At 50.2% G+C, this 27,206-nt stretch overlaps 1 long non-coding RNA gene across 1 annotated transcript; it reads left to right on the top strand.

Annotated features, from left to right (window-relative positions):
- LOC140392466 (uncharacterized) lies at window positions 1–25,192 on the top strand. Its single transcript, XR_011935377.1, has 4 exons — window positions 1–53; window positions 686–943; window positions 7,208–7,352; window positions 24,885–25,192. It is a non-coding gene; the product is annotated as an uncharacterized lncRNA (long non-coding RNA).
- Window positions 25,193–27,206: the final 2,014 nt, after the last annotated feature.

Genomic DNA, 27,206 nt, shown 5'->3' on the forward strand with positions numbered 1-27,206 from the left:
CGTGGACACCGGGCCTTCAGCCGTCCCTGGCCGAGCTGACAAAACGCCCAAAGGTGGGTGGATTTCGCTCAGGTCGGAGGGGGGGTTGCACAGCCCCATTGATATCGGCAGCAGGCCACAAAGGGGAGCCCTGTCTCCAAAACATGTCATGGAACTCACAGCCGAAATCATTCAGCGTCAAACAAACAGTGGGGAACTCATGGGCAACTGCACAGCGCGGCGGCTACTGCTCGTGTCTTTCACTTTCGAGTACAGAAAAGTGCCTATTAGACATGTACTCTCCTCAGTGTAAATAAATTGAAAGCATGTCATTTTCACAAGGAAGTAATATTGACTCTCATCTACCCTAAACATTGCTCGATGGGGGTGGCCAGGCTGGGTGTGCTTTTCTTGGCTCGTGGCTTTGTGGATCTAGTAGACCCCACAAAAACTCTTCCAGAGAAACACAAATAATCGACTTCAAGATGTAGGCTTGTGCTAAGCTCCTGCTGGACTCAAAGTCAAACATATACTTTTTTGTACATTGGGACTGCAGAGTACAAAGCCATCTCTTCTCCCCCCCCCCCCCCGAGCTTGTTTAAACAGGTGCGGAAGCCTACCCTCGCCCCTCGACTGTATTGCAAAGTTTACTACTTTTTTACTGGAAACAAAAAGGTGTCTCAATCTTTCTGTTTCTTTCACTCAGCAAACGAGAGCCGATTACTTTAACAGTGTACGAAGAGGCCCATTGATCATTGCTGGTCAGTTTCATTTGCAAATTTTATTGAGTTGTTGGAGATTAACAGAAAGAGGATCACCCGGTGCGGAGGGAGGAGGAGGAAAGACTCCTCGTGAACCTGCTCCTGGGCCTGGTCAAACTTGCAATCGAAAGGTTCAGACAGCAGGCAACTGAGGGGGACTTCCAATCCGACTGTCTGTCCCTACACCACGGTTACATTCGCAGGTGGGTGGCCCTGGAGAGGACACAGGTGATGTCCAAGGTCTTCCGTGCCTGGCGGGGACTGAGGTGCCTTATCGACCCTAAATCAGGTTTTGGTTTGATGTTTTATGTTTCGTTTGTGATCCGTTTTTGTTTAAGGCAGTGTCCCTTTAAGAAATCATTGGGGGATTTCTTTCACCCAATGAATCCAGCATGTGTTGTGTATCTCGGGCCCTTCTGGAATCAGGAAGGCCTGTCCAAACCAGGACTTTGAGAAGGCAGCACGGTAGCATTGTGGGTAGCACAATTGCTTCACAGCTCCAGGGTCCCAGGTTCGATTCCGGCTTGGGTCACTGTCTGTGCGGAGTCTGCACATCCTCCCCGTGTGTGCGTGGGTTTCCTCCGGGTGCTCCGGTTTCCTCCCACAGTCCAAAGATGTGCAAGTTAGGTGGATTGGCCATGCTAAATTGCCCTTAGTGTTCAAATTTGTCCTTAGTTTTGGGTGGAGTTACTGGGTTATGGGGATAGGGTGGAGATGTTGACCTTGGGTAGGGTGCTCTTTCCAAGAGCCGGTGTTGACTCGATGGGCCGAATGGCCTCGTTCTGCACTGTAAATTCTATGATCTAATAGCCTGTTAATGGGACTATAGACAGTACTGCCACTTCATTCGGTCCCTGTCAACAACCTGTTAAAAAGGCAGTGATTGGTCTGTACACGATGTCTGCGATCATAGTGTGCCAAGAGCAATTTGGATAAAGAAGCAGATTTGATGAGGTGAAATTAGAGCTGTTTCAAAAGAGCAGGTGCTCACAAAGTACTCTGCAGCCAGTACATTACAGAGCAGGTCTTCCTCAAACCCTGAGCGGGATACTCTGTCGGCCGACGCTGAAATCAGGAAAGGCGATTGGGCGGAGAATCGGTCATGAAGCCAAAATCGAGGCGTGCGCCGGACGCCCACGTTCCTCGCCAGCGGCGTCAATGCGTTGTTCTCCGCACAGTACAGTAAACACCGTTTGCATATCATTAGCGGGCCTGACCTGGTATTCTCCACGGCCAAGCGATGCTTCATCTCCACCGAGAGGAAACCCCGACAGCAGGTTTCATTTGTGGTTCAATAAATCGGGAAACAGGCGCCGTGGCTGATTAGCGGGGCGGGGGGACAGGAGGTGGACATGCAGAGGTGTGACCGTGGGCTGCCGGAACTGCTGTTGGCAGGGTTGGGGGGGTCTCAGGGTGACCCCCACGGGACCGGGGTGTCCAGACATGGAATGCCATTACCGTGGCATGCAAGGCAGCCAACTTGCTGTGCGCCCCACTGAGTACCCTCCGCGGCCCGTGGTTGTGCAGTGACACTGGCTGTATGGGTACACCCACCCATCACCCCTGCCTTCCACCCCCCATCCTCCATCCCACCAACTCCCCTGTCCCCCCCTAACCGGCCGCCACCCACATGCGGGGGAATCATGCGACCCACCCAAGGGCAGTGGCCACAGTACCCTTGCAGGAGGGCACCGGAAAGGGGCCGCGGAGTGTACCGCTGGCATGGGTAGCACGAGCCACAGGTACCACTGGCACCTGTCCCTGGGATGGTGTAGGAGCGGGAGAGGGAGGGGGACATGCGGGAGGGTCTGCAATGCAGACCGGGCCACCGTGCAGCCCAGTGGACCTGGTTGGGCATGGGGGTAAGCACCATGCTAAAATGTCTGACTTTCACCCCCAACAGTCAATGGACTTTGGTATTCAAACAGGTATGGTGACCTTCATCCTGGCCGCCGCAGCCTGGGGGATGCACAGAGGCTGAACGAGCTGAAGCTGTTCGAGGGAGACCCTGCAGCAGTGGAGCCTACCCCAGAGAAACAGGAGGCAGCCGGTGAGGATGGGGAGCCAGTCGCCCAACAGGCTGAGGAGGAGGTGGGAAGGAGGCATCCCAGAAGGCCGCGGGTGTACCAACAGCGCCTGTCATTCAAGGAGCTGCCGGACCGGGCAAACCGGACATACTCCTGCTGAGCACGGGGACCAGTGCTACATATCTGCCAGATCATGGCGCACCTGGCACCGCAGGGAAATGGGGGTGAACAAACGCTCCCGGTGGTTGTCAAGGTGACAGTGGCCCTGACCTTCTATGCATCGGGGTCCTTCCAGGCGTCCAGTGGTGACCTGTCCGGGATCTCACAGAGCTCAATGCACAGGTACATCCGCGACATCACAAATGCCCGCTATGCCCGGTCACCACAATACACAAAGTTAATGTGAACTGAGCCCACCAGGATGCCCAGACATTGGGGTCCAGGGGGTGATCGACAGGATACATGTCCCCCTAAGGGCACTGCGGTGCGCATGACAGGAATGTCTTCACAAACCGAAAGGGAGTCCACTCGATGAACATGTGACCATGAGCTACGTTTCAAGTACATCTGTACCCGATCGCCAGGCAGTGTGCACAACGAAAACATTCGACAGTTCCTGATCTCTTCGAGGCGCGCCCCCCCAGCTGAGGGGTTGGCTTTTGGGTGACAGAGGTTACCCGCTGTGGTTGTGGCTGATGACGTCTATCCGGAGGCCACAGACCGACGTGGAGACCCACTACAACCAGGGGCGTGATCGAGCGGTGCTTCAGGTGTCTGGACCGCTCTGGAGGGGCCCTTCAGTATAGCATTCGGAGAGTCTCCTAAATCATGGTGGCCCGCTGCATCCTCCACAATATCGCGCAGCAGAGGATCAACATGCTGGAGGAGGAGGATGAACGCCAGGCCTCGTCCGACAAGGAGGATGCAGAGGAAGGCGAAGATGAGCAGGACATAGGGCCCAGACAGGCACAGGAGGCCGCACAACATGTGCATCAGGGCCGGCGTGCACAGGACGCTCAAATCGACTCCAGGTTCAACGATTAGGGGGCCTGGCCATTGGCACGGACATCCTGTATCACCCTCTCCCATGAACACCGCCCCCCCATCCCTCACAACCTTCTGACAGAGAACCGAGGCAGGTTGAAACATTGTGAACATGTGTTTATTGTGCAACTGTGAACATTTATATACAGGTTTGTCTCAAGCCCCTATCGCTATCCTATGTGTTATACCCATGACAACTTAATTGGCATCTACCTTTCTGGCCTTACGGGCCCTAATGCTACACCTAGGTGGGTCCCCAGTGGTACATCAGGAGTGGAGGCAGCCTGCTGCGATTCCTGCCCTGTGACCTAGGTCCCCTTTGACCACCGTTTTCTGGGGCGACCGGGATGGATGGGCCTGGCTCCGGCTCGGGTGACGGTGGCATGGCACTGCCCTGTTCTGCCCATTAGATGCGCCAGGAGGAGGGGCGGGGGAGTTCGAGATGCTGTGGTGCTCCGGCACGTCCCCTGCGGGAGTCACCGGCACGGGCTTCATTGCTTCCTCCTTCCTCGGGGTGCCCAATAGTCCCCAGGCTACTCCATAGGACTGGGGTGAGAGCAGAGCTAACCCCAGAGACATCCCCGCCACCTGGCGTTGCCGGTCCTGGAGGCCCGCTCCCGTCTCAACCAGGGTTTCAATGCTCCCGGTTATGGAGAACAAGGAGTAGACCACCTCCCTCTGGGACTGCTGCCGCATCTCGCTGTGAAGGTGCCATTACCTTCTGGGTTGTGGCACATCAGCCAGTACCCAGGCAATGCTGCTGATGCCCTGAGCAATGGCCTCCTCTCACTGGGCCACGCTCTGGAATGCCGCGGCAATGTCCAGGTGGCCCTGGTACATGGCTGCCTGCGACAGGGCAGCCTGTCTTAGGCCTCGGCCACCGCCTGCACAGAATGCCCCAGGCCTTGGACATCTTGACCCATGGGCGAAACCTTCACCCCCCCCCAAGGCCTCCACTGTAGATGCCACCTTTGCGGTGTTGGCCTGGGTGGCACGCATGGTCGGCACCACCTCCTGCTCCTGCGGTGGTTGGACCCCTCCAACTGCACCTGCAGCTGCTGGAGGGTCGCTGGCATCCCCTCATGCAACCTCCGGCTCTGTGGCTGCGTCTCCACCATCGATGGGTCAGCCCTTTCCAGAAGCCCGAAACCCATCTGGCAACTAGTCCCCGTGGTTGGGCCGCCCGTCTGCCCCCTTGGGAGCTCCTATCGCCACCTGACATACCACAGCACGTGCATGGTGAGCACCAGATAGTGCCCCAGGAGCCTCTTCACGAACATGCCCAACCGAGGTGAGTGTCTCTGGGATGCAGGCGGGTGTTGTAAACAGCTGTGTCGGGAAGTCAGTGTCGTCTCGGACTGGTGCTCTGGGGTATCTCGGACTGCGGGTTGTGGGCTCCCGTCGCTGTCCGTGTCCTCATCCTCACTGTGTCCACTTGGGGTTGGGGTTAGGGGACACCAGAGGGGCCCCGCCTCATCACCAGGCGCTCCTGCAAGACACAAGACATGATGCATGGCGGGTTGGGGTGGAGGAGGGGGACGGTGCAGTGGTGGTGGAGGTCGGGTTTGGGGGTGGTGGTGGAGGGGGGGTGGATGGAGGGGGCAGTGCAGTGGTGGTGGAGGGGGTGTGGGGGTGGTGTTGGGGTGGTTGTGGAGGAGGGGTGTGTGGTGGGGAGGAAGGAGGAGGGGGTGTAAGGATGGTGGTGGTGGAGGGGGGTGTGGGGATGTTCACTTGTTTGCCCGATGCCGACCTCCGCCTCAGCGACTGCCCTCTCTCTCTGGGCCCACCAACCGGGTCCTGTGCCCCCTGCTCTGCTGCGGTGAGGGGCCACAGGGCTGGTGGTCCCCCTCCAGCCTTTTCCCTCTCCTGGCGAGTGTGGGCCGCCTGCTCCTGGGGCAGGAGGGTAAAACGCAGTGTTAAGCAGTTGGATGCATACAGCACAGGGCGTGGGTCGCTGGTGGCCTTCCTGGCCAGGGCACCCGATCATGGTGGCCGGTATGGGTGCTGGCATATGGTGCAGGGTGGGGGTTTGGTCACCCTCCGGGTGGGTGGGGGAGGGGTGAGGTTATGGGTGTGTTATACGGGGGCTGGTACCAGGGGCACAGTGCTGCCTATCCACCCTGGCCGTTTGAGAAGGTTGTGCAGTTTGTTCCTGCGCTGCTGGCCAGTCCTGGCGGCATTGCCCACAGCACTCACGGCATCTTGTACCTGCGCCCAGGTAGATGTAAACCTCCTCGCACCCCGGGGGGTACAGGGTAGCCCACCTCTCCTCCACGGCATCCAGCAGCGTCTCGAGTTCAGGGTCAGTGAACCGAGATACCGCTCTCCGTGCTGCCATCTTGTTGGCTGGGATGAGTGTGTGTGGGGAGTTCAGGGCTTACATGCGGCTGCAGCTTGTCAGCCTCTCGAGTGTCAATCCCGACCCCGGCGATTCCGACACCATTTTTCATTGGAGTCGATCCTGTTCCACGTGGCGCCGGTGCTAGCCCATTAACGGTTGATAAATTGGTCCGGGAGCGGTGCCAATTTTGTTGTCACAGAAGTCCACAGATTCAGTCCCGGCCTCAACACCTAGCTTTCTGAATCGGAGAATCCCGCCCTCGGTTTCTATTGGAGAAACACGTTCAATGTCAAACAAGAACAGAGGAAGCTGGAAAACTCAGCAGGCCATCAGCAGAGAAACAGGGCTAATGTTTCGAGTCTGAATCCTTCGTTGGAACCAAAAGGAGGGAGAATGTTAGAACAATAGAAACTGCAGCAAAAAGTGGCTCTCTTAGAACAAATGACAGGTGGCCTGGTATGAGAGGGAGTGGGGCTCACTTGCATTGAGGCTATAAATGTATGGAATATTTTTTAAAAGGAAAATATGAGAAAGGGGAGGGGGTTTAAGATGGAGGAGAAATGTCACAATCTAAAGCTGCCGAACTCAACATTGTGGTATAGATACATAGATACATAGAAGATAGGAGCAGGAGGAGGCCTTATGGCCCTTCGAGCCTGCTCCGCCATTCATCACAATCATGGCTGATCATCCAACTCAATAGCCTAATCCTGCTTTCCCCCCATAGCCTTTGATCCCATTCTCCCCAAGTGCTATATCCAGCCGCCTCTTGAATGTACATTGTGTCCTGAGGGCTGCATTGTGCCCAACCAGAAGATGAGATGTTGCTTCTCCAGCTTGAGCCAGGCTAACACTGGAGCACGGCAGCAGGCCAAGGACAGACATGTGGGCATGAGAGCAAGGTGCTGAGTTAAAATGGCAAGAGAGACAGGAAGGTTGGGCGTCATGCTTGTAAACTGAGTTAAAGGTGGTCCGCAAGGCAGTCACCCAGTCTGCGTTTGATCTGCTCTATGTAGAGGAGACCGCAATGTACTCCTGTTTTCCTTATCCCGTAGGTTTGATTCAAAGCCTGGCGGCAACAAGATCAACAATTTGCATTGAGACAGCGCCCTCAACAGAGGGAAAGAAACACCCCCAGCTGCTTCACCGGAGTGGAATGAGGCAAAAACCGACACTGCGCCACATAGAGATTTTAAGCAGGTGACCAAAAACTCGGTGAAGGAGAAATATTTCAGAGTAAAAAAAAGACTTCAATTTCGATAGTGTTTTTCATTCAATCTCCGGACGTCCCAAAGCACTGTACAGCCAATGGAAAAGCTTTTGAAGTGCATTTAGTCACCGTTACGCTGTAGGAAATGTGGCAGCCAATGTGTGTACAGGAAACATAAGGAGAGGCTATGGGGAGGAGAGTGAAAGATTTAGGGGAGGAATTCCAATACCAGGAAACAGAATGGTAAAGTTGAGAATACAACAGGTAAAGAGCTGTGCACAAACTATCTTGTACTTACAGGGTCCCTGTAATGCTGCAATGTCACCAGGTAATCACAGACTGGCCTTTTTTCTTGCTAAGGTAATTCAGTGCACCAATTTTTCTTTAAATGTCTAACTTGCTGAGACTCGCTGTCTAAACTCAGCCACAAAGGGTCGCCGCAAGAATTAAAAGAGGGTTTCTGGCAACTGTAGAATGGTCTCATAGTACGAGCCAATGTCTTTGGAAGGGGGTAAGGGGGAAATATTTTACCATCTTCTGAAAAAATGAAAATGAAAATCACTTATTGTCACAAGTAGGCCTCAAATGAAGTTACTGTGAAAAGCCCCTAGTCGCCACATTCCGGCACCTGTTCGGGGAGGCTGTTACGGGAATCAAACCGTGCTGCTGGCCTGCTTTTAAAGCCAGCGAATTAGCCCTGTGCTAAACAGCCCCTGTGTTTCTGGCCTGAAGGTTGATATCTTTTCATCCAGGCAACAAAAGAAAAATCCCTTTAAGGGTCACCAGCTAGGCGGTTCATTCGATGCCTGGCACACACTCTGTCCATCTGGGCCTGAAAATGCCCACCGCCGATGTTATTGCCTTGCACACTCAAATAGGTGGGCTGTTTGCTAATTCACCAATCTGTCTGATAACTGTATTAGGCAGGTCTTGGGCAGCAGTTAAACAGTTACCCCGATCCTTCCCCACCACAGCCTTTCACAAAAAAAAAAATCCTTTCTCAGAGTTCCAAAGCCAATGGGCAATGCACGGGGCAAGCCCCTAATCCAGTGTTTTTCAAACTTTTTTTCCGGGGACCCATTTTTACCAACCGGACGACCTTTGCGACCCACGCCGGCCGACCTTTGCGACCCACCGTTTTCTCTTACCTTGTTTGTTGCTGACAAAAATGGAGGAAATGGTTTTGGGTCCCTTTGGCCCCAATGGTACCTTTGGCCCCCCGAACTTGAAAAAAAAAAAGGCTGCGACCATATTAAAAAAATGCGGCAGCACTGTGCATGCGTGCCCGATCATCGGTGCGCATGCGCATTGTTTTACACATGTGCACCGATGATCGGGCATGCATGCGCAGTGGGCCGAATTTTTAAAATCTGTTCCTGGCCATTTTGAAGGCCGCTCGCAGCCGGCATTATTAAAAGCCGGCTGCTACAGCTGTTGCGCACGGATTTGCACGATCGGGAGCACAGCGACGGACAGCTCCGCGACCCTCCCAACATTCGCCCGCGACCCACCCGTGGGTCGCGCCCCTGAGTTTGACAATGCCTGGCCTAATCCATCTCATTGCTTGCTCCAAATAAAAATTCAAATTGAATCCAATTCATGGTTCCCACAAGGAGGACATACTAGATCAAAGCAGACAAGAACAGGCATTACACCCAATCCCGTTCTTGATCCTACGGTTGATCTTAGTCAAAAAGCCGAGAAGTAAATCTATGAAATACTTTCAAAGTGTCATCACGGTTATACTGTTGGATACATGGCAGCCAATGTTCACCCAGCACGCTGCCACACACATTAATGTGAAAATGTCCAGATAATCTGTTTTTGAGAAATTGATTTGGAGATAAATATTGGCCATGACACTGGAGCTAACTCCTCATGTCTTCTCTGAAATAGTATCATGAGTTCATAGAATTTACAGTGCAGAAGGAGGCCATTCGGCCCATCGAGTCTGCACCGGCTCTTGGAAAGAGCACCCTACCCAAGGTCCACGCCTCCACCCTATCCCCATATCCCAGTAACTCCACCCAACACCATGGGCAATTTTGGACACTAAGGGCAATTTATCATGGCCAATCCACCTAACCTGCAAATCTTTGGACTGTGGGAGGAAACCGGAGCACCCGGAGAAAACCCACGCACACACGGGGAGAATGTGTAGACTCTGCACAGACAGTGACCCAAGCCGGGAATCGAACTTGGGACCCTGGAACTGTGAAGTAATTGTGCTAACCACAATGCTACCGTGCTGCCCTACAATGCTAACATGCTGCCCGAGTTCTTCTCTGCCCATCTGAAAGGCAGACAGGGGATGGGGGTGGGGGGGGCCTTTACAAATGGCCTGGAAATGGGACCAGTGGCGACCATCAGGAAAACTGCATGTGAGTGCGGAGTGTCAATTTGCCTTCTCACCTCCAAGCCATTTCCAAGGAATCCGGGTCAGAGTGTAATGATTACCCACCCACAAGCAGCAGGCAGCCTCCGGAAACAATCGAGTCTCCAATGCCTAGCTAATTTTTGGTTGACAGAGTTAACGATTCAGGTTGGTGAGGGTCTTTTGTCAGAATTTGGAGAGGGCAGAGATGTAACAGCTTATCAGCAAATACAGAACCAGGGGGGCAAGATGGGGAGGGGAGAGGAAAGAACACTGGGAAAAGTCTTTATTTATAGGTTCTGCAGGCTGGGCAGCGGGAATACTTAACATGACAAAAATATGAGGGAACAATGATGATAATGGAATAATGAAAAGAACAAAAGATTGGTTCAGTGGAGGTCCCAGCGCCAGGTCAATTACCTGAAATGCTAACGCTCTCCACAGATGCCTGACCTGCTGCATCTTTCCACCACTTTCTGTTTTTATATCATTATCTTTTTTAAAAATATATTTATTAAAGTTTTTTAACACAATTTTTCTCCCTTACAAACAATAACCCCCCCCCTCAACGTAACAAAAAAAAACGAGAAATCGCGCAGAGCAAGATATATACATGGCAAATTGATATATTTACACAGCTCTGTACACTGGCCCTCACCCGTACGTGCCAGTTTCCCCAACCCTTCATGTTATCTCTTGCTCATCCACCCTCCCAGGCAGCCCCCCCCCCCCCCCCCCCCCCCCCCCAAGGTTGCTGCAGCTGCTGACCGACCTTCCTCTAACGCTCCGCGAGATAGTCTAGGAACGGTCGCCACCGCCTGTAGAACCCCTGCGCAGACCCTCTCCAGGCGAACTTAATCCTCTCCAACTTTATGAACCCAGCCATATCATTTATCCAGGCCTCCAGGCTGGAGGGCTTCGCCTCCTTCCACATTAGCAAGATCCTTCGCCGGGCTACTAGGGACGCAAAGGCCAGAATTCCGGCCTCTTTCGCCTCCTGCACTCCCGGTTCGTCCACTACTCCAAATATTGCTAGCCCCCAGCTTGGCTTGACCCGGACTTTCACCACCTGAGATATTGCTCCCGCCACTCCTCTCCAGAACCCCTCCAGTGCCGGGCATGACCAAAACATATGGACATGGTTCGCCGGGCTCCCTGAGCACCTTCCACATCTGTCCTCCACCCCAAAGATCCTACTCAACTTCGCCCCCGTCAAGTGCGCTCTGTGGACCACCTTAAATTGTATCAGGCTGAGCCTGGCACACGAGGAGGAGGAATTAACCCTACCTAGGGCATCTGCCCATAGCCCTTCCTCAATCTCCTCCCCCAGCTCCTCCTCCCATTTACCCTTCAACTCTTCTACCAGCGCTTCCCCCTCTTCTTTCAACTCCTGGTGTATTTCCGACACCTTGCCCTCCCCGACCCATACACCCGAGATCACCCTATCTTGAACTTCTTGTGCCGGGAGCAACGGGAATTCCCTCACCTGTCGCCTCACAAAAGCCCTCACCTGCATATATTTAAAGGCATTTCCCAAGGGTAACTCGAACTTCTCCTCCAGTGCCCCTAGGCTTGCAAACGTCCCGTCGATGAACAGGTCCCCCATTCTTCCAATCCCCACCCGATGCCAGCTCTGGAACCCCCCATCCATCTTCCCTGGGACAAACCGGTGGTTACTCCTGACCGGGGACCACACCGATGCTCACATTGCACCCCGGTGCCGTCTCCACTGGCCCCAGATCCTTAGCGTTGCCGCCACCACCGGGCTCGTGGTATACTTTGTCAGCGAGAGCGGCAGCGGTGCCGTCACCAATGCCCCAGGCTCGTTCCTTTACAGGACGCCATCTCCATCCTCTACCATGCCGCCCCCTCTCCCTCCATAACCCACTTGCGGATCATCGCCACATTTGCTGCCCAGTAGTAGCTCCCCAGGTTTGGCAGCGCCAAACCTCCGCAGTCCCTACTGCGTTCCAGGAACCCTCTCCTTACTCTCGGGGTCTTATTCGCCCACACAAACCCCATAATACTCCTGCCTACTCTCTTAAAAAAGGCCTTAGTGATCACAATGGGAAGGCACTGAAACACAAACAGAAACCTCGGAAGGACCACTATTTTGACCGACTGCACTCTACCCGCCAGCGAGAGCGGTAACATGTCCCATCTTTTGAAATCCTCCTCCATTTGCTCCACCAACCTCGTCAGATTCAGTTTATGTAGGGTCCCCCAACTCCTGGCTATCTGGATCCCCAGATACCGAAAGCTCCCCTCAGCCCTCCTCACGGTAGGTCCCCTATCCCTCTTTCTTGGTTCCCCGCCTGTAATACAAAGAGCTCACTCTTCCCTACATTGAGCTTATAGCCCGAAAACTCCCCAAACTCCCTTAGAGTCTGCATGACCTCCCCCATCCCCTCCATTGGATCCGCCACGTACAGCAACAGGTCATCCGCATATAGCGACACCCGATGCTCTTCTCCCCCTCGGACCACCCCCCTCCATTTATTAGACTCCCTCAATGACATGGCCAATGGTTCGATCGCCAATGCAAACAACAGGGGGGACAGGGGGCACCCCTGCCTCGTCCCTCGGTACAGTTGAAAGTACTCCGACCTCCGCCGGTTCGTCACTACACTTGCCATCGGGGCTCTGTAAAGGAGCTTAACCCAATTGATAAACCCTAGCCCAAACCCAAACCTACGCAGCACCTCCCAGAAGTACTCCCACTCTACTCGGTCAAAGGCCTTCTCCGCGTCCATAGCTACCACTATCTCCGCCTCTCCCTCCTCCGATGGCATCATTATCACGTTTAAGAGCCGCTGCACATTGGTGTTTAGTTGCCTGCCCTTTACAAATCCCGTCTGGTCCTCGTGGATTACCCCCGGGACACAGCCCTCGATCCTCGTGGCCAGCACCTTTGCCAGCAACTTTGCATCCACATTGAGGAACAAGATCGGCCTGTACAATCCACATTGCAGTGGGTCCTTGTTCCGCTTTAGGATCAAAGAAATTGTCGCTTCCGACATTGTCGGGGGCAGGGTCCCCTCCTCTCTTGCCTCATTAAAGGTCCTCACCAGTAGCGGGGCCAACAGGTCTGCGTACTTCCTGTAGAACTCCACCGGGAATCCGGCCGGTCCCGGGGCCTTCCCTGCCTGCATGCTCCCCAAACCCTTGCTCAGCTCCTCCAACCCAATTGGTGCCCCCAAACCAGCCACCTCTTGCTCCTCCACCTTCGGGAATCTCAGCTGATCTAGGAACCGTCTCATCCCCTCTTCCCCCGCTGGGGGCTGGGATCTGTACAGCTCTTCATAAAAGGCCTTAAATACCTCGTTTATTTTCATCGCACTCCGAACCGTGGCTCCCCTTCCATCTTTGACTCCCCCTATTTCACTCGCTGCCATCCTCTTACGGAGCTGGTGTGCCAGCATCCGACTAGCCTTTTCCCCATACTCGTAGGTCGCCCCCTGCGCTTTCCTCCACTGTGCCTCCGCCTTCCCTGTGGTCAAGAGGTCAAACTCCGTCTGGAGCCGTCGTCTTTCCACAAGTAATCTTTCCTCCGGGGCCTCTGCGTATCTCCTGTCCACTCGCAAAATCTCCCCCACTAACCTCTCCCTATCCATACGTCTTCTCCCTATGAGCCCTAATGGAAATTGGCTCTCCCCTAATCACCGCCATCAACGCCTCCCATACCACCCCCACCCGCACCTCCCCATTGTCGTTGGCCTCCAAGTACCTTTCGCTACACCCCCTCACCTTCCCACACACCACCTCGTCCGCCAGCAGTCCCACATCCAGCCGCCACAACGGGCGTTGGTCCCTCTCCTCTCCCAGCTCCAGTTCCACCCAGTGCGGGGCATGGTCTGAAACGGCTATAGCTGAATACTCCGTCCCCTCCACTCTCGGGATGAGCGCCCTACCCAGAACAAAGAAATCTATCCGGGAGTAGGCTTTGTGTACATGGGAGAAGAAAGAAAATTCCCTGGCCTGCGGCCTTGCAAACCGCCATGGGTCCACTCCCCCCATCTGATCCATAAACCCCCTAAGTACCTTGGCTGTCGCCGGCCTCTTTCCAGTCCTTGATTTGGAGCGGTCCAGTGCTGGATCCAACACTGTATTGAAGTCCCCCCCATTATCAGGCCTCCTATCTCCAGGTCCGGAATGCGCCCCAACATGCGTTTCATGAATCCTGCATCATCCCAGTTCGGGGTGTATACGTTTACCAACACCACCCACATCCCTTGCAGCCTACCGCTCACCATTACATATCGCCCTCCATTGTCTTGGCCTCAAATGACACCCGCTTTCCCACCAATATTGCAACCCCTCTATTCTTCGCGTCCAGCCCCGAGTGGAATACCTGTCCTACCCATCCCTTTCTTAGCCTGACCCCCCCCCCCCCCCCCCCCCCCCCCCCCGCGCCGACTAGCCATCTCCTTTTCTGGGCCAGTCCCGTGTCCACGCCTCCCTCACCCTCCAGTCCCCCAGAGGGGGGGACCCCCTGTCCCGACCACCTCTTCTGTGTCCCATTCCCTTTCAGCCAGTGCAGCAGCAACCCTTTCCCCCCCCCCTACCCCCCGCTAGACCCCTGTCTAGTTTTTTTGCTCCCCCCATGTCACTCCCGTAAGTCAGCTGACGCCTGCTGACCCCGGCTTCCCCCGCCGTCCCATTGACCTCCCCGCGTGGGAGTCTCCCAATCCATATGCATTCCTTTGTTCCCCTTCCCGCCTTTCTTCCCGCGTGCGGGTTTATATCATTATCAACCCTGACTGTCCAGCTGGTGATTTGAGAGACAAGTTTCGGACAATTGTTTGACACACATGCACATACAAACTAACCACGCACTTTCTTTTTCATTGAAAACTATTTTAAACCTCAATTCTGCAACAAGAGAAGCAAATGGACAAAGCACCCACCGCCAGCCCAGCTTTCAGAGATCGCATGTTCATCAATCACACAAAGAACATACAGTGCAGAAGGAGGCCATTCGGCCCATCGAGACTATACCGACCCACTTAAGCCCTCACTTCCACCCTATCCCCGTAACCCAATAACCCCTCCTAACCTTTTTGGTCCCTAAGGGCAATTTATCATGGCCCAACCACCTAACCTGCACGTCTTTGGACTGTGGGAGGAAACCGGAATACCCGGAGGAAACCCACGCAGACACGGGGAGACCGTGGAGACTCCGCACAGACAGTGACCCAAGCCGGGAATCGAACCTGGGACCCTGGTGCTGTGAAGCCACAGTGCTACCCACTGTGCTACCGTGCCGCCCATACACATGCTGATATATTCAAGGTCCAGGTTCAGTGCTGACCATTTGAATAGAGTGATGCCAAGTGTCACATAAAGAAAGACAACACAAGAAATGATATGTGGGGTGGTCTAGTATCTTGGACATGTTCAATTCAAGGTTCATGTTCTGTACACATGTATATCACAGTGCACCTTCTGTTGGTTCAGCATCTACATAGAAAAATGTAGAGTAATTCACTTAAAATTCAGATTGCACCGCGGGTATTTTATTTTCATGTGCAGATAGTAACTTGTAAGTGGTTGAGCCATAACATAAAGGTAGTAAGTGATCCCTTCAGGGTGGCATGTGGCACAGTGGATAGCACTGGGACTGCGGCACTAAGGACCCGCGTTCGAATCCCAGCCCTGGGTCACTGTCTGTGTGGAGTTTGCACATTCTCCCCGTGTCTGCGTGGGTTTCACCCCCACAATCCAAAGATGTGCAGGTTAGGTGGATTGGCCTCGCGAAATTGCCCCTTAATTGGGGGGGGGGCGGGAAATAATTGGGTACTCTAAAAAAAATTTTTTTTTAAAGTAATCCCTTCATTGATACAGTGCTCCGACACATTGTCAAAATGGGTAAATTATTTTTTGGGATTGCCAATTACGATTCTTATGCAAGCAAAGGCAACTAATGGTGAGCCAGGCTCGAGGGACTGAATGGCCTGCTTCTATTTCTATGTTCCATTTCTTGCCAGCTATGTCCTGCAAACAGGAATGAAACATATCTCTTTACTGTGATATTAGGTGATGGAGGAATGTTGGCCAGGCAGACGCACCAGAGAAATTTACAACACCAAAGGAGACCATTCATCCCATTGTATCTGCTGGACTCTTTGCTCGAACAATCCAAAAGCTAATCTCAGCGTAGTGCTTTATCATTTGCTTCAAGGAGAAGGAAGGATCAGAGTTATGGGGAGAAGGTGGCGAAATGGCACTTGGTGAACTGCTTCTTCGGAGGGTTGGCACAGCCACAATGGGCCGAGTGGTGTCCGAGACTGTGATTCTGTTCAGTGCGTATCCAATATCCCCTTAAATGATGCAATGGGTTCCGGTTATGATAACTGCAGGAAAATATTTCTCCTAGCCTCACTCCTTATTTTCTCGTGATGTGGAGATGCCGGCGTTGGACTGGGGTGAGCACAGTAAGAAGTCTTACAACACCAGGTTAAAGTCCAACAGGTTTGTTTCGATGTCACTAGCTTTCGGAGCGCTGCTCCTTCCTCAGGTGAATGAAGAGGTATGTTCCAGAAACATATATATAGACAAATTCAAAGATGCCAGATGCTTGGAATGCGAGCATTAGCAGGTGATTAAATCTTTACAGATCCAGAGATGGGGTAGCCCCAGGTTAAAGAGGTGTGAATTGTCTCAAGCCAGGACAGTTGGTAGGATTTTGCAGGCCAGATGGTGGGGGATGAATGTAATGCGACATGATTCCCAGGTCCCGGTTGAGGCTGCACTCAGTGTGCGGAACTTGGCTATAAGTTTCTGCTCGGCGATTCTGCGTTGTCGCGCGTCCTGAAGGCCGCCTTGGAGAACGCTTACCCGGAGGATCAGAGGCTGAATGCCCTTGACTGCTGAAGTGTTCCCCGACTGGAAGGGAACATTCCTGCCTGGTGATTGCCGCGCGATGTCCGTTCATCAGTGATGATTTCAGTTTGAAAATTCTTCAACATTCACTTTCTGACCAAAATCAATAGTCCTTAGCATATCCAGCAGTATTGGAGAAGTACGTGTTGCTTTTCAGGTGAGACTTCAAACCAAACCCTGTTTCCACTCTCAGGTGCATATAAAGAATTCCGTGGCAAGGTTTCAAAGAAAATCACTGGGGTTCACCCCAATGTCCGAACCAATATTTATCCCTTACTCAATATCACGCAAAAAGCTGATTTTGTGGTCATTGTCAAATTGCTGTTTGTGGGAGCTTATTATGGGTGAATTAGTTATCGAGTTTCCTACATTACAGAAGTGGCTACAAAAAGAAGATATGATTGTCAGTGAAGCACCTATGGGCATCCCCTCATCACCTCTGTGTCAAAATCCTGTAACTCCTCAACTTGAAGCATAGTGGGAACTCGTTCAACACACCATGTTCAATGATTCTAGGAAGGCGACTCACCACCACCTCCTGAAGGAAAATTAGGGATGGACAATAAATGATGACCTTGTTAGTCATGCCCCAAGAATGAGTCACAAAAAAAGGTTTCCACTGGTAGGAACACCAGAGGACATCTATTTAAGATAATTGACAAATGGACGAGAAAGAATATTGGATCTTTTTTTAAATGCAGCAAATTATTATGATCGGGAATGCACGACCTGAAAGGTGCTGGAAGAAGTTCCAATAGTAACTTTCGAAAGGGAATATGCTTACAAAGGAAAGATCTGCGTCACTAATAGGAAAGACCGGGATAGTAGAGCAAATTAAATAACTCTTTCAAAGAGCTAGCACAGACATATTGGGCTGAATGGCCTCATTCTGTGATATATGATTCTGTGATAACAAAGAGTACTCTTTACTGGGATAGTTTTATTTTCTCCTCCTCGGAGAGTTCCAGCATTTTGAACGTCAATAGACGCAGGGCTGTATTCAATGGACTCAACAAAGAGGTCGATAGTTTGACTTTCTTCCCCTCTGTGGATTTTAATTGTGAACCATACAAACCAGTAAAGTTGGGTACCTCTCGGGGGTGGCACGGTGGCGCAGTGGTTAGCACTGGTGCCTACGGCGCCGAGGATCTGGGTTCGATCCTGGCTCTGGGTCACTCTCCGTGTGGAGTTTGCACATTCTCCCTGTGTCTGCGTGGGTTTGGCCCCCACTACCCAAAGATGTGCAGGTTAGGTGGACTGGCCAAGCTAAATTGGCTCTTAACTGGAAAAAAAACAATTGGGTACTCTAAATTTTTTTTTTTTTAAAGTAATCCCTTCATTGATACAGTGCTCCGACACATTGTCAAAATGGGTAAATTATTTTTTGGGATTGCCAATTACGATTCTTATGCAAGCAAAGGCAACTAATGGTGAGCCAGGCTCGAGGGGCTGAATGGCCTGCTTCTATTTCTATGTTCCATTTCTTGCCAGCTATGTCCTGCAAACAGGAATGAAACATATCTCTTTACTGTGATATTAGGTGATGGAGGAATGTTGGCCAGGCAGACGCACCAGAGAAATTTACAACACCAAAGGAGACCATTCATCCCATTGTATCTGCTGGACTCTTTGCTCGAACAATCCAAAAGCTAATCTCAGCGTAGTGCTTTATCATTTGCTTCAAGGAGAAGGAAGGATCAGAGTTATGGGGAGAAGGTGGAGAAATGGCACTTGGTGAACTGCTTCTTCGGAGGGTTGGCACAGCCACAATGGGCCGAGTGGTGTCCTATACTGTGATTCTGTTCAGTGCGTATCCAATATCCCCTTAAATGATGCAATGGGTTCCGGTTATGATAACTGCAGGAAAATATTTCTCCTAGCCTCACTCCTTATTTTCTCGTGATGTGGAGGTTCCGGTGTTGGACTGGGGTGAGCACAGTAAGAAGTCTTACAACACCAGGTTAAAGTCCAACAGGTTTGTTTCGATGTCACTAGCTTTCGGAGCGCTGCTCCTTCCTCAGGTGAATGAAGAGGTATGTTCCAGAAACATATATATAGACAAATTCAAAGATGCCAGATGCTTGGAATGCGAGCATTAGCAGGTGATTAAATCTTTACAGATCCAGAGATGGGGTAGCCCCAGGTTAAAAAGGTGTGAATTGTGTCAAGCCAGGACAGTTGGTAGGATTTCGCAGGCCAGATGGTGGGGGGTGAATGTAATGCGACATGAATCCCAGGTCCCGGTTGAGGCTGCACTCAGTGTGCGGAACTTGGCTATAAGTTTCTGCTCGGCGATTCTGCGTTGTCGCGGGTCCTGAAGGCCGCCTTGGAGAACGCTTACCCGGAGATCAGAGGCTGAATGCCCTTGACTGCTGAAGTGTTCCCCGACTGGAAGGGAACATTCCTGCCTGGTGATTGCCGCGCGATGTCCGTTCATCAGTGATGATTTCAGTTTGAAAATTCTTCAACATTCACTTTCTGACCAAAATCAATAGTCCTTAGCATATCCAGCAGTATTGGAGAAGTACGTGTTGCTTTTCAGGTGAGACTTCAAACCAAACCCTGTTTCCACTCTCAGGTGCATATAAAGAATTCCGTGGCAAGATTTCAAAGAAAATCACTGGGGTTCACCCCAATGTCCGAACCAATATTTATCCCTTACTCAATATCACGCAAAAAGCTGATTTTGTGGTCATTGTCAAATTGCTGTTTGTGGGAGCTTATTATGGGTGAATTAGTTATCGAGTTTCCTACATTACAGAAGTGGCTACAAAAAGAAGATATGATTGTCAGTGAAGCACCTATGGGCATCCCCTCATCACCTCTGTGTCAAAATCCTGTAACTCCTCAACTTGAAGCATAGTGGGAACTCGTTCAACACACCATGTTCAATGATTCTAGGAAGGCGACTCACCACCACCTCCTGAAGGAAAATTAGGGATGGACAATAAATGATGACCTTGTTAGTCATGCCCCAAGAATGAGTCACAAAAAAAGGTTTCCACTGGTAGGAACACCAGAGGACATCTATTTAAGATAATTGACAAATGGACGAGAAAGAATATTGGATCTTTTTTTAAATGCAGCAAATTATTATGATCGGGAATGCACGACCTGAAAGGTGCTGGAAGAAGTTCCAATAGTAACTTTCGAAAGGGAATATGCTTACAAAGGAAAGATCTGCGTCACTAATAGGAAAGACCGGGATAGTAGAGCAAATTAAATAACTCTTTCAAAGAGCTAGCACAGACATATTGGGCTGAATGGCCTCATTCTGTGATATATGATTCTGTGATAACAAAGAGTACTCTTTACTGGGATAGTTTTATTTTCTCCTCCTCGGAGAGTTCCAGCATTTTGAACGTCAATAGACGCAGGGCTGTATTCAATGGACTCAACAAAGAGGTCGATAGTTTGACTTTCTTCCCCTCTGTGGATTTTAATTGTGAACCATACAAACCAGTAAAGTTGGGTACCTCTCGGGGGTGGCACGGTGGCGCAGTGGTTAGCACTGGTGCCTACGGCACCGAGGATCTGGGTTCGATCCTGGCTCTGGGTCACTCTCCGTGTGGAGTTTGCACATTCTCCCTGTGTCTGCGTGGGTTTGGCCCCCACTACCCAAAGATGTGCAGGTTAGGTGGACTGGCCAAGCTAAATTGGCTCTTAACTGGAAAAAAAACAATTGGGTACTCTAAATTTTTTTTTTTTTAAAGTAATCCCTTCATTGATACAGTGCTCCGACACATTGTCAAAATGGGTAAATTATTTTTTGGGATTGCCAATTACGATTCTTATGCAAGCAAAGGCAACTAATGGTGAGCCAGGCTCGAGGGGCTGAATGGCCTGCTTCTATTTCTATGTTCCATTTCTTGCCAGCTATGTCCTGCAAACAGGAATGAAACATATCTCTTTACTGTGATATTAGGTGATGGAGGAATGTTGGCCAGGCAGACGCACCAGAGAAATTTACAACACCAAAGGAGACCATTCATCCCATTGTATCTGCTGGACTCTTTGCTCGAACAATCCAAAAGCTAATCTCAGCGTAGTGCTTTATCATTTGCTTCAAGGAGAAGGAAGGATCAGAGTTATGGGGAGAAGGTGGAGAAATGGCACTTGGTGAACTGCTTCTTCGGAGGGTTGGCACAGCCACAATGGGCCGAGTGGTGTCCTATACTGTGATTCTGTTCAGTGCGTATCCAATATCCCCTTAAATGATGCAATGGGTTCCGGTTATGATAACTGCAGGAAAATATTTCTCCTAGCCTCACTCCTTATTTTCTCGTGATGTGGAGGTTCCGGTGTTGGACTGGGGTGAGCACAGTAAGAAGTCTTACAACACCAGGTTAAAGTCCAACAGGTTTGTTTCGATGTCACTAGCTTTCGGAGCGCTGCTCCTTCCTCAGGTGAATGAAGAGGTATGTTCCAGAAACATATATATAGACAAATTCAAAGATGCCAGATGCTTGGAATGCGAGCATTAGCAGGTGATTAAATCTTTACAGATCCAGAGATGGGGTAGCCCCAGGTTAAAAAGGTGTGAATTGTGTCAAGCCAGGACAGTTGGTAGGATTTCGCAGGCCAGATGGTGGGGGATGAATGTAATGCGACATGAATCCCAGGTCCCGGTTGAGGCTGCACTCAGTGTGCGGAACTTGGCTATAAGTTTCTGCTCGGCGATTCTGCGTTGTCGCGCGTCCTGAAGGCCGCCTTGGAGAACGCTTACCCGGAGGATCAGAGGCTGAATGCCCTTGACTGCTGAAGTGTTCCCCGACTGGAAGGGAACATTCCTGCCTGGTGATTGCCGCGCGATGTCCGTTCATCAGTGATGATTTCAGTTTGAAAATTCTTCAACATTCACTTTCTGACCAAAATCAATAGTCCTTAGCATATCCAGCAGTATTGGAGAAGTACGTGTTGCTTTTCAGGTGAGACTTCAAACCAAACCCTGTTTCCACTCTCAGGTGCATATAAAGAATTCCGTGGCAAGATTTCAAAGAAAATCACTGGGGTTCACCCCAATGTCCGAACCAATATTTATCCCTTACTCAATATCACGCAAAAAGCTGATTTTGTGGTCATTGTCAAATTGCTGTTTGTGGGAGCTTATTATGGGTGAATTAGTTATCGAGTTTCCTACATTACAGAAGTGGCTACAAAAAGAAGATATGATTGTCAGTGAAGCACCTATGGGCATCCCCTCATCACCTCTGTGTCAAAATCCTGTAACTCCTCAACTTGAAGCATAGTGGGAACTCGTTCAACACACCATGTTCAATGATTCTAGGAAGGCGACTCACCACCACCTCCTGAAGGAAAATTAGGGATGGACAATAAATGATGACCTTGTTAGTCATGCCCCAAGAATGAGTCACAAAAAAAGGTTTCCACTGGTAGGAACACCAGAGGACATCTATTTAAGATAATTGACAAATGGACGAGAAAGAATATTGGATCTTTTTTTAAATGCAGCAAATTATTATGATCGGGAATGCACGACCTGAAAGGTGCTGGAAGAAGTTCCAATAGTAACTTTCGAAAGGGAATATGCTTACAAAGGAAAGATCTGCGTCACTAATAGGAAAGACCGGGATAGTAGAGCAAATTAAATAACTCTTTCAAAGAGCTAGCACAGACATATTGGGCTGAATGGCCTCATTCTGTGATATATGATTCTGTGATAACAAAGAGTACTCTTTACTGGGATAGTTTTATTTTCTCCTCCTCGGAGAGTTCCAGCATTTTGAACGTCAATAGACGCAGGGCTGTATTCAATGGACTCAGCAAAGAGGTCGATGGTTTGACTTTCTTCCCCTCTGTGGATTTTAATTGTGAACCATACAAACCAGTAAAGTTGGGTACCTCTCGGGGGTGGCACGGTGGCGCAGTGGTTAGCACTGGTGCCTACGGCGCCGAGGATCTGGGTTCGATCCTGGCTCTGGGTCACTCTCCGTGTGGAGTTTGCACATTCTCCCCGTGTCTGCGTGGGTTTGGCCCCCACAACCCAAAGATGTGCAGGGTAGGTGGACTGGCCACGCTAAATTGGCTCTTAACTGGAAAAAAAACAATTGGGTACACTAATTTTTTTTTTTTAATTGGGTACCTCGAGGTGTGGTAGCTCAATAGACAAGCTCGATTTACATGACTGATTACCACCCATTTTTACATGGCAACGCTTCTACAATGAAATTGCTCTGCACGTTTTTAGAGTCATAGAGGTCTACAGCACAGAAAAGGCTCTTTGGCCCAACGCATCTGAGCTGGTCAAAAGCAAATACCTAAGTATTCTAATCCCTTATCCAGCACTTGGCCCATAGCCCTGTCTGCCTTGGCATCACAAGTGCACATCTAAATACTTCTGAAATGTTATGAGGGTCTCTGCCTCCACCACCCTTTCAGGCAGCGAGTTCCAGACCCCCACCCCCTCTCTGGGTGAAAAGGTTTTACCTCACATCCCCTCTAAAACATCTGTCCCTTACCTTGAATCTATGCCCACTGATCTCTGCACCAAGGGGAAACGTTTCTTCCTGTCTGCTCTATCTGTGCCCCTCATAATTTTTTTAATTCCTTTATCAGAGTTACAAAGCCAAAGCACAGAGGGAACGGGGCAAACCCCCAATCCATCATCTTGCCTGCTCCAAAAAATCAATTCAAATTCAAATTCAATTCAATTCATGGTCCCCACAAGAGAGACATACCAGATCCAGACATTACTCCTGATCTCTTACTCAATCTTAGCCAAAGAGCCGAGAGCGATGATGCCCTTCATAATTTTATACATCTCAATCATGCCCCCCTTCAGTCTCCTTTGTTCAAAGGAAAACAATCCCAGTTTATCCAGTCTCTCTTCATAGCTAAAATTCACAGGCACCATCCTGGTAAATCTCCTCTGCACCCTTTCCAGTGCTGTCACATCCCCCCTGTAATGTGGATTCCAGAACTGCACACAATACTCTAGCTGTGGCCGAACCAATGTTTTATACCGTTCCAGCATAATCTCCCTGATATTAAACTCTATGCCTCGGCTAAAAAAGGCAAATAGAACATAGAACATAGAACATACAGTGCAGAAGGAGGCCATTCGGCCCATCGAGTCTGCACCGACCCATTTAAGCCCTCACTTCCATCCTATCCCCGTAACCCAATAACCCCTCCTAACCTTTTTTGGACACTAAGGGCAATTTATCACAGCCAATCCACCTAACCTGCACGTCTTTTGGACTGTGGGAGGAAACCGGAGCACCCGGAGGAAACCCACGCAGACACGGGGAGAACGTGCAGACTCCGCACAGACAGTGACCCAGTGGGGAATCGAACCTGGGACCCTGGTGCTGTGACGCCACAGTGCTAGCCACTTGTGCTACCGTGCTGCCCTAAATATACCATGTGCTTTCTTTCATTTTTACAAAATAAATTTAAAGTACCCAATTCATTTTTTCCAATTAAAGGGCAATTTAGCGTGGCCAATCCACCTAACCTGCACATCTTTGGGTTGTAGGGGCGAAACCCACGCAAACACGGGGAGAATGTGCGAACTCCACACGGACAGTGACCCAGAGCCGGAATCGAACCTGGGATCTCGGCGCCGTGAGACAGCAGTGCTAACCACTGCGCCACCGTGCTGCCCTACCATATGCTTACAATCTAGGGCAGCACGGTGGTGCCGTGGTTAGCACTGTTGCCTCACGGCGCCGAGGTCCCAGGATCGATCCCGGCTCTGGGTCACTGTCCGTGTGGAGTTTGCACATTCTCCCCTTGTTTGTGTGGGTTTCGCCCCCACAACCCAAAAGAAAAGATGTGCAGGGTAGGTGGATTGGCCACACTAAATTGCCCCTTAATTGGAAAAAAAGAATTGGGGACTCTAAATTCTTTTTTTTAAATTACAATCGGACTGCGTCATCGACATTTTACAGATAACAGCATTTTTTTTTTTCGTAACTTAATTCAAATTCTCAAAATACGGTGGTGTGGATTTGAAATCGAGAGCACGAGGAACATTTGACACAATAAAAGCCAGAGACAGGAGAGGTGGACTGTGGATGATCCTTCGACCATATTTTAAATGCTGCTGCCTTAACTGCTCGCTAATTACTCTGGGCTAACCACCGAGAAGGGTAAGTGTTGGTCCTCAATTAGCCCTCAAAATATACCAAGTAATGAGTTGCAAATTGGATGTTAGCTCAAATTTTTTTAAATTATAAACATTTGATGTAAGAAAAAGAGGAAGTTCTACAAAAAATCTCAGTCTTGTTTTGCTTTCCTGCAGAAGGTCACTGACTGGCTGGCGATCGGAAGCAGGAGCCTGGATTTTGTTTCCCTCTGTGCCAACTGCAACACCACTATACTGCCACCTGGAGTTTGTTAACACAGCAAAGGCTACAATCTGACTCCCTGTCTGTTTGGTTCGCTGACATAGAGGGTGGTGGTATTCATGAATTGAGCCATTGGGGTGCTGGAAAGAAAAGCTTTGCTATATTATAAAACACCCGTACTGGAGGGACAAAAATGTTTGATTCAACTCATTGGTGTTTAGTCCATTATGGATTTTCACATTGCAGTGTTAATGTAAGCCCACTTGTGACAATAATAAAGATGATTATTATTATTAGATTGGCATGTAGCTGCCAATTTTTAAAAAATCAATTCTTTCCAAGCCCTGTTTGAGATAAGACATTGAAACAAAAATGCCAGCTTTGTTTTGTTGCAGTTTTACAGGTGGATGCTAAAGATCCCATTGTATGATTCAAATGAAGTCAGTTTTCTCTTTACTTCCTTCTAAACCAGTGGGTGGCGCGGTAGCACGGTGGTTAGCAATGTTGCTTCACAGCTCCAGGGTCCCAGGTTCGATTCCCGGCTTGGGTCACTGTCTGTGTGGAGTTTGCACGTTCTCGTGTCTGCGTGGGTTTCCTCCGGGTGCTCCGGTTTCCTCCCACAGTCCAAAGATGTGCAGGTTAGGAGAATTGGCCATGCTAAATTGCCCCTAGTGTCCCAAAAGGTTAGGTGGGCTTACTGGGTTACGAGGATAGTGTGGAGGTGTGGGTTTAAGTAGGGTGCCCTTTCCAAGGGCCGACTCGATGGGCCGAAGGGCCTCCTTCTGGACTGTAAATTCTATGTATATATGTAAGCAACATCAAGACGGTCTCCTCCTTCAGCTACCATGCCCTCTTTGCAACCATGGACTTCCATTGGGTTGGTCTATGGTTATGCTTTGAAATATGCCTGACCAGGAAACTCCAACTTTTACCTCAGCCATATTGGAAATATTTATAGGCTGACAATCAACTCATGATGCATGCTTTCCATAGCCATCAAGTCCTGAAGTGGGACGCTGCCACTGTGCCACAAGACCTCCCCGAGGAATGGCCAAAAATCCGGTTTAGTTGCACTCACTGTACAAGCAGGCACAAATGACAATCAATTTAACAGGGCAGAGCTCAGAGTATGGTCTGCTCTGGTGTTTGGCCAACTGCTAAATTGACCAAAGTCTTTCTCAAGACGTCCCGGCAACATCTTTCAATGAGTGAAGGTCTGCACCCATTTCTGCCCTGGGTTCCTCAATGAGGTTGGACGAGCCAGAGCTGAAACTGAATTCCTTCCTTCCCAAACCTGTCAAAATAAGACCCCCGATAGGTGAGCAGCAGTGAGGTGCAGGCTGCTCACTGAAATAACGAGCAGGACTGAGGACCGGCTTTTGGACGGTCCTCTGAGTTCTGGATTGGCACACTGTTTTAAAAAAAATAAATTTAGAGTACCCAATTCATTTTTCCAATTAAGGGGCAATTTAGCGTGGCCAATCCACCTATCCTGCACATCTTTGCGTTGTGGGGGCGAAACCCACACAAACACGGGGAGAACGTGCAAACTCCACACGGACAGTGACCCAGAGCCGGGATCGAACCTGGGACCTCGACGCTGTGAGGCTGCAGGGCCAACCCACTGTGCCACCGTGCAGCCCTGTTGGCGAGCTTTCTTAACTATAGTGTCAGCATGGGGGGGACCAGGAAAGTTTGTTGGTAATCTGGACACCTAATAACTTGAAGCTCTCGACCCTTTCCAGCTAATGAAGTAGTTTAAAGTGTAGTCGCCGTTGTAGTGTTTGAAATGTGGCATCCAATTTGTGCACAGCAAACCCCTACAAACAGTAATGTGATAGTGACCAGGTAATCTGTTCCTGCGATGTTGATCGAGTAATAAATATAGGCCAAGACACCAGGGGTAACCCCTCTGCTCTTCTTTGATATAGTGTCATAGGACATTTCCTATATATGACAAAGCATATGGGGATTTCAGTTTCATATCTCATCTGAAAGAAGTGAACTGACTCATGTGGGATAGGGGGAATGTGGCTGGTAGAGTTCAATGGCAGGAAATGGGTGGCGACATATTTTAATAAAAGAAAGAGTAATGATTATACAATGAATGGCAAAAGCTGGTTGATGCGGGAAAGCAGTGGGATGTGAGGTACAAGTTCAAACCATTCAATTCTATAATTAAAAGCCACAACTCAAGCATAAAAGCCATGAAGAAAGTCAATAGATTATTGTATTGTATGACAAGAGGCATAGAATATAAATAGAGACATAACAGA

Source organism: Scyliorhinus torazame, chromosome 16, assembly GCF_047496885.1.
Source record: "Scyliorhinus torazame isolate Kashiwa2021f chromosome 16, sScyTor2.1, whole genome shotgun sequence".
Lineage (NCBI taxonomy): Eukaryota > Metazoa > Chordata > Chondrichthyes > Carcharhiniformes > Scyliorhinidae > Scyliorhinus > Scyliorhinus torazame.